Source organism: Anas platyrhynchos, chromosome 2, assembly GCF_047663525.1.
Source record: "Anas platyrhynchos isolate ZD024472 breed Pekin duck chromosome 2, IASCAAS_PekinDuck_T2T, whole genome shotgun sequence".
NCBI classification, from domain to species: Eukaryota; Metazoa; Chordata; class Aves; order Anseriformes; family Anatidae; genus Anas; species Anas platyrhynchos.
This window is the reverse complement of record NC_092588.1, coordinates 45,205,982-45,212,633: the sequence shown is the minus strand read 5'-3', so window position 1 is coordinate 45,212,633 and position 6,652 is coordinate 45,205,982. Positions and strand designations below refer to the sequence as shown.

The 6,652-nt window shown below is 38.8% G+C and overlaps 1 protein-coding gene across 3 annotated transcripts in view; it reads left to right on the top strand.

The window, feature by feature from the left end:
* Positions 1 to 2,486: 2,486 nt before the first annotated feature.
* CCDC178 (coiled-coil domain containing 178) overlaps positions 2,487 to 6,652 on the top strand; it is a 179,005-nt gene continuing 174,839 nt past the window's right edge. For 2 of the 3 annotated variants that reach the window (XM_072034641.1, XM_072034639.1), the window contains exons 1-2: positions 2,487 to 2,689; positions 4,628 to 4,740. The gene's annotated coding sequence lies outside the window, so the exon portion shown is untranslated. Of the gene's footprint in view, positions 2,690 to 4,627; positions 4,746 to 6,652 lie in introns of all 3 variants that reach the window. The other variant, XM_072034640.1, reaches the window with a different exon arrangement.

Genomic DNA, 6,652 nt, shown 5'->3' with positions numbered 1-6,652 from the left:
ATTCTGTGGACTATAAAATAAATAGGTGAAAAATTCTCAAAGCAGTGATGGGTAGTACATGTTCAGGATTTTTGTTGTTCTGTTAAGACCCTGATCAATCTTTTATAAGGGTGAAACATTACAAGAGAGGTGCAAAGAGATGTTCACAGGAGATACTTACTGGTTATCACACTAACGAGTAGTTAGTGATCTATATGTTTTGTTTTGTTTTCTTTTGTTTTGTTTGTTTGTTTGTTTGTTTTCCATGTTATATACACCTATAATTCCATAATTGTAAAACTTAAAAATGTTCCTTGAGATACCCATATGTGAGTAAACATTATGTGCTTAGTCATGCTTCTTTTGAACACTGATCCTACCTTTCAGAGCATACAGCTGTAAGAATAATCTTCATGCTATTCTAAAAGAAAAAATAACAACTTTCTGTAAAATTAATATTAATATATTAATATTAATGTGTATATTAATTAACTGTTGTATACACAACAGTGTATATTAATACACTGTTGAAGCTTTATTCCCAAGTATGAATAAATTATGGACCTAACTACAAAGACACTCAACTTTTGGGTAAATCTAGTTTTTACTAACACTGTCTACCTTTTCCAAATGTATTAGATAACCGGCAGCTATCTAAATGATTTTTTTTTTAATTTCTTCAAGAAATTCTACAACTAAGGATGACCACAGAAGTCTTACAATAGCAATCAAAAGATTAGACATGTTCTTTGTCTCACAATAGCTACAAAAATCAGTAACTACTCTGCAAGATCAAACACAGTAACAGTGAAACTTGTATATTTGTGAAGCTCCCTTCACTGCTTCCAGAGTTGTTTCTTTTTTCCTTGCAAAAGCCTAGAAGAAGGCAGAAGTTGTGTGTTGCCAAATGAGTAGTGATAAATCATAATATAAGAAATGTGCAACAGTCTGAAGTCCTGGATTTTGCCTGAAAAAGTAAAAATGCACTATCTTCTCCTTTATGTATCTCCACTCTTCAGCCTTGGTAAAAATAATCATCTCAAGGTTAAAATTATGATTTCAAAACCTGCAAATAATCTAGGAACATAGTATTTCTTCTGAAAATTGTTGTCCCATAGTTTTCTTCAGTAATGAAGAGTATTTTTTTGTTCTTTGTAAAAAGAGTAGTTATTTTGAGATATCTATCTCAATGCAGTACTATTAGAGAGATAAGAGTACTTTTGAATTCCAGTGTGCCAAAATTATTAATCCATCTCATTGCATGAATCAGACAATCACATAATGGTTGAGGCTGGAAGGGATGCCTGGAGGTCATCTGGTCCAACCCCTTGTTCAGGCAGGGCCACCCAGAGCAGGGTGCCCAGGCCCGTGTCCAGGCAGCTTCTGAAGATCTCCAAGGTGATCTTCAGCCTCACTGGGCAACCTGTGCCATTGCTCCATCACCCACACATAAAGCAGTGCTGCCTGATGTTCAGAGGGAGCCTCCTGGGGGCCGGTTTGTGCCCATGGCCTCTTGTCCTGGCACTGGACACCACTGAACAGAGCCTGGCTCTGTCCTCTTTGCTCCATCCCTTCAGGTATTTACAGACATTTATGAGATCCCCCTTGAGCCTCCTCTCCTCCAGGCTGAGCAGTCTCTCAGCCTCCCCTCATAGGAGAGGTGTTCCTTCTTCATCTCTGTGGCCCTTTGCTGGACCCTCCCCCGTATGTCCAGGTCTTTCTTGTACTGGGAGGCCCAGAACTTGACCCAGCACAGCAGGTGTGGCCTCACCAGCACTGGGCTTAGGGGAAGGATCACTTCTCTCAACCTGCTGGCAACACTCCTCCCAGCACAGCCCAGGATGCCATTAGTCTTCTTTATGGGGCACTTTGTTTTTCACCTGGTCCACTTTTACTAAGGTAAAAAGCATTTACATCTTCCCTTCTCTAAGATTATACTGAGGATGTAAGGTGAGGTAAGGCAAACACTTCACCCCCCACTGCCCTTTATTTTTCTCTTCAAAAACATAGGTGTTGAACATACTAAAACACACAGAAAGCACAAGGAAGTGATGAGGACACACAGAGAAATGGATTTTTTGGTTGTGTCCTCAATTTTTCCAACTTTGTTTGTTTGTTTTGATATGGTACAAGGTGTTAAAATAGAAAACAGCGGTTATTTTAGGAGAAAATATAAGCCTGTATCAGTTCCAAAGCACCCTTTTCCTACTTCCCCATCTTAATTTTGTGCTCCTACTCTAAAATGAGGGAGAAGTACAGAAGGCTGAGAATACTTCTCATGAGGGAAACCCAGATTTAATTAAGTCTTATAGGAGCCGTAGTCTCTAGTCAAATTTGAGTGAAATAGCTTCTCACATCATTATACCGCTGTGCAAGAATTTGCAGGGGTCGATTTTAATGACCAGGACTGACAGACAGCAGCCGTGGGGGGACTGCTCAGGACCAGGCTGGCGAACGGATAATTGACACGGGGATGAATTACACGGGCGAGGATCATCTTTATTCTCCCAGGCAGCGGTTCCCGAGGATTTCTGGACGGGAGCGGGCTGGGGGGCACCCCAGCGGGGGGTCCCGTTAAGCCGGCCTAGAGCCAAGGCCTAGAACCGAGGCTCCCCGCTGTCACTCCGTTACCGAGGAACCGGCCCCAACAGACGCCGCGGCCGGGGCGGCGGCGGGCGGCTGCTTGCCTCCCTCCTGCCCGCCCGGAGCCGTGAGTATCCTTTTTTAATTCCAGACCATGCCCTCTTGTCCTATCATTAGCTACCCAAGTAAAGAGTCCCTCTCCATCCTTTCTGTAAGACCCCTTTAAGTATTGAATGGCCACAATGAGGTCTCCCCAGAGCCTTCTCCAGGCTGAGCACCCCAAGCTCTCTCAGCCTTTCGCCATAGGAGAGGTGCTCCAACCCTCTGAGCATCTTCATGCTCCTCCTCCGGACCCGCTCTAACAGCCCCACATCCTCCTTGTGCTGGGGGCCTCAGACCTGGACGCAGCACTCCAGGTGGGGCCTCACAAGGGCAGAGCAGAGAATGGAGTCCCATTGTTTCACTCCTTAGTAACATTTGAGTAGACTTTGAAAAAAAATAATAGTTGAAGTAGATTTTGAAAAAAAAATAATTTTGAAAACCTTACAGAAAGTAGGGGTGGCTGTTACTACAATGATGCTAACTGGTCTCTAATTTCTGTTGGTCTTGCTATTTCTTTGGGAAATAGTTAATGAGGAATGGGGGATTTTGTGACAGGTTTAGTGGACTTGCCTTAGCTTTCAAGGTTGTGAAATTTTGGTCACACTCCAGTGGTGGGAGCCTAGGTGAATATATTGAAGAAATATATATCAGAAATATTATAAAGTACTGTAGTCTTGGCTGTTGTGCTTCAGCACAATATACTCCAAGCAGCAATTATTTCTTGTAAGCTTTTCCGTATTGGTCATATTGAGATGTATTTTGGAAGTTGGGAAGCTGATCATGATCCCAAATGAAAAGCCAGAATCTATTTGTTTCGGGTATAGGTCTAATCTTGTTCTTTCATGTTGTTTTGCTTGGAAAATTGAATACATTTGCTAACACAACGAAATGCATTTTGAATATGCTTCCAGGAATTTAGGTGTTTGGAGGTGTTTGGTCTGCCGTCCTTTAAGATTGCTCCTTGTGGAGTTGCAACCCGGTTATCTTGTTAGTGAGATAGTACCATTATTAAATAAAGAAATCATTTGATTACAAAATTGATACATGTGTTTCTTAAGTTTTCCTCCCTACTGAGGGGCTTTATTTATTTTTATTTATTTATTTTTTTTTAATGTTCTCATCTTTTCTCACATATTGCCTATGTGAGGTAATAGACATTGGAGTTTTCTGCTGGTAAAGTGTCTGACTCTAAGATCTATGTTTATGATGTAGATGTGATGGTCTGCATTTTACCTAGCTGTTTTGTAAGGAGCTTTTGGAAGGAGTTCAGTAAAAAGAGGGCATGGTAGCAGTAATGACAACTAGACAACTGTCTCATGTTTCATAACTTACATAAAGGACAAGTAGGTCAGAAACTGTCAAGATGGAAGACAGAATTAGGGAACGTTTCCCCTATTGAGGGGTGATGTGAGATTGTTTATTTCAATTTGGACATGAAATTGAGAACTTTTCTATTCCTCTTTTGGTACTTGTTGCAGTTTTGGATGAAATTACCATTTGGAAGATTGTTATCCACACTAATTTCCAAAGTTAATACTGCAATAGCTGCCCATGGATACTTTGTATCATGTCTTCAGATCCCATAGAAATTATAGTGAAATCAATCTAAATGAATTTAGATGAATGAAATTATTCCTAATATTTGTAAGATGCTTACTGAAGCACTACACTTGATGTTAAAAGAGAGACTGGAGTAAGAATAGAAATTGAATGGTTAAAATGTTCGTTATTTGTAAAATGATAAAAATCTCATAATAGAGAGAAGCCTGCCATTCCAGCTTTCTGTGGGATTCCTGATTTTGCATACTGTTTTGATCTTTATAGTAGTTGCAGCAGGAAGCTATTGAGATTAGGCAGTATGTAGGAAAAAAAAAATTATCTGCTTTTGAATTCTGTATCTCAAAGCTGGATATTAGACAATTTGCAGAGTAATTATAGTTTTCTGCATCTTTTTCCTTCACAGTATAAGCAAGAAACAACTTAATAATGAATACTGAGAAAATTTGGATCACTCAGACTCTTCTTATTTAACCTCCAAGGACTTGGCTATACCCAAAACCTGTGCGGTGAACTTTGGTGAGGTATATATAGTGCATACTGTAATTTTCTTAGTACTGTGCTAGCTACGTACTTGAAAAAGGGCTTTGTTCATTCCTCCTATGAAGGAGAATAAAAGCAAGGATTATGCTAGTCTGTGCATGTGAATAAGAAATAAATCTCTCTGCCTAGCAAAAAGTGGGTGTTTACATGAAATTGCACATTTACATTACATGATCTGTGTATATTGTGTTAACTTTTATGTACTTGAGAACAATTCTGTGAGCGACAGAATGAATAAATCTAGCCCCAACCCCCCTCTCCTGCATTCTTGTTGTTCAAATATGTAATAAAGCCTCATTAAATGTTGCTTTTTTTTTTGTTTGTTTTGTTTTATTATTTTTTTCTTCATTATACTGAGTGATTTTAGCTTTGTCTGAGAATTAAGTTGAATTACTGAACAAAAACTGCTCGAAGCTAATAGTCACATTTCCTAAATTAAAAGATTTATGGTTCAGGATATCTCACTCTTGGAAGGTACACAGTAAGGAAGCATTGACTTGAGCAAGCAGCACTTCCAGTCAGCCTGGGGGTATTGATGATTTCTTAACTATCATCAAACTTTTATTTTTTTTACACAAAACTTTGACTTGGAGTTGTCAACTTCTAAGGGTGTATTTCAGGACAAGTACAAGAAATGTGGCTGCATTGCATTGCATAGGTTAGTCTTTAATGTTGAATGCTTATAAAAAGGTAGTCTGAAAATGTATAATTAAAATCTCTCTCTTAATTTTCTTTCTTAACAAGATTTTCTATTACTTTTCCATTTTATTTATTTATTTTTTTTTAACAAGAGAGCATCAAGAATTAATTAGCTGCTAACATCTCAGCAGTGCCACAAAATGCGTCTTGCACCAACTGAACAAAAGAATGTGTTTATAGTTACTCAGCTCTTGAATTGGAGTTTGGCAAGATCTTCTCTTCAAACTAGAAAACACACAGATGCAATTTCATATTATTTAGTAGTGTGTTGTGTTCCTTTTTTAAAATTTTAAATAGACTGTATGAACCTGCCAAATTTTCAACTCATTTTGTTTCTTTAATCTTTGTGACTAAACTATTTATATAATATACATAGTGGCTAAAATTACTACTTAGCCAGGAGCTCCACTGAAACATAAAATGATAAAGTGCATACAACCTAGTGGGAAATCAAATAAAGATGGATCACTGTTTTAGAATGTTTATTTCTCCCCATTTATTTGCTTATTTATTTATTATTTGAAACAGCATGGTATTGTCATATGAGGCACAAGCCATGTCTAACTCATGTCCCTGAGGAAGAATGGAGACACTCTGAGTAATAGGGACAGCAAGGGCTTGCCACATGATTCTTGCACAATGTGGACACAGTTCCTCCCTGGGAAGAGCTGCAAGTACTGGAGGACAGGATGATCTACAGTTTGAAATGATCTGGAGAAGTCAGAGAATAGGGTGTAGATAAATAAGAACAAGTACAAAGTAGTATGCGAAGTAGAAATTATGTGTACAAAGAGAAGAAAATGCTAGGTAAGGTAGTGAAAGATCCTTAACTTACAGTGCTAAACACGAAAAACAGCATCATGCTGTAGTGACAGAACCAAGGGTTGTATCAGGATACAAAGCCAAAAGCATTGTGTAATGCATCCATTCTTCTTAGCACTGATGAGGTATCAGCTGGAAGGCTGTGTCCTCTTTAGGATGCGTCCGGGAAGACCTGGACCAGCTGCAGAGAATGTGGGGGAAGATAGTGGAAAAACAATAATAACCTTGGGGGCATGGAGGATTGGAAGAATTTGGTCTGTTTAATGTAGAGAAAGGAAGAGAGAGCAGTTCTCAAATATTTAAGAAATTGTTTACAAGATGAAGGTAATCCATTATTTTCTATGTTCATAGAGGTATGACAGATTAC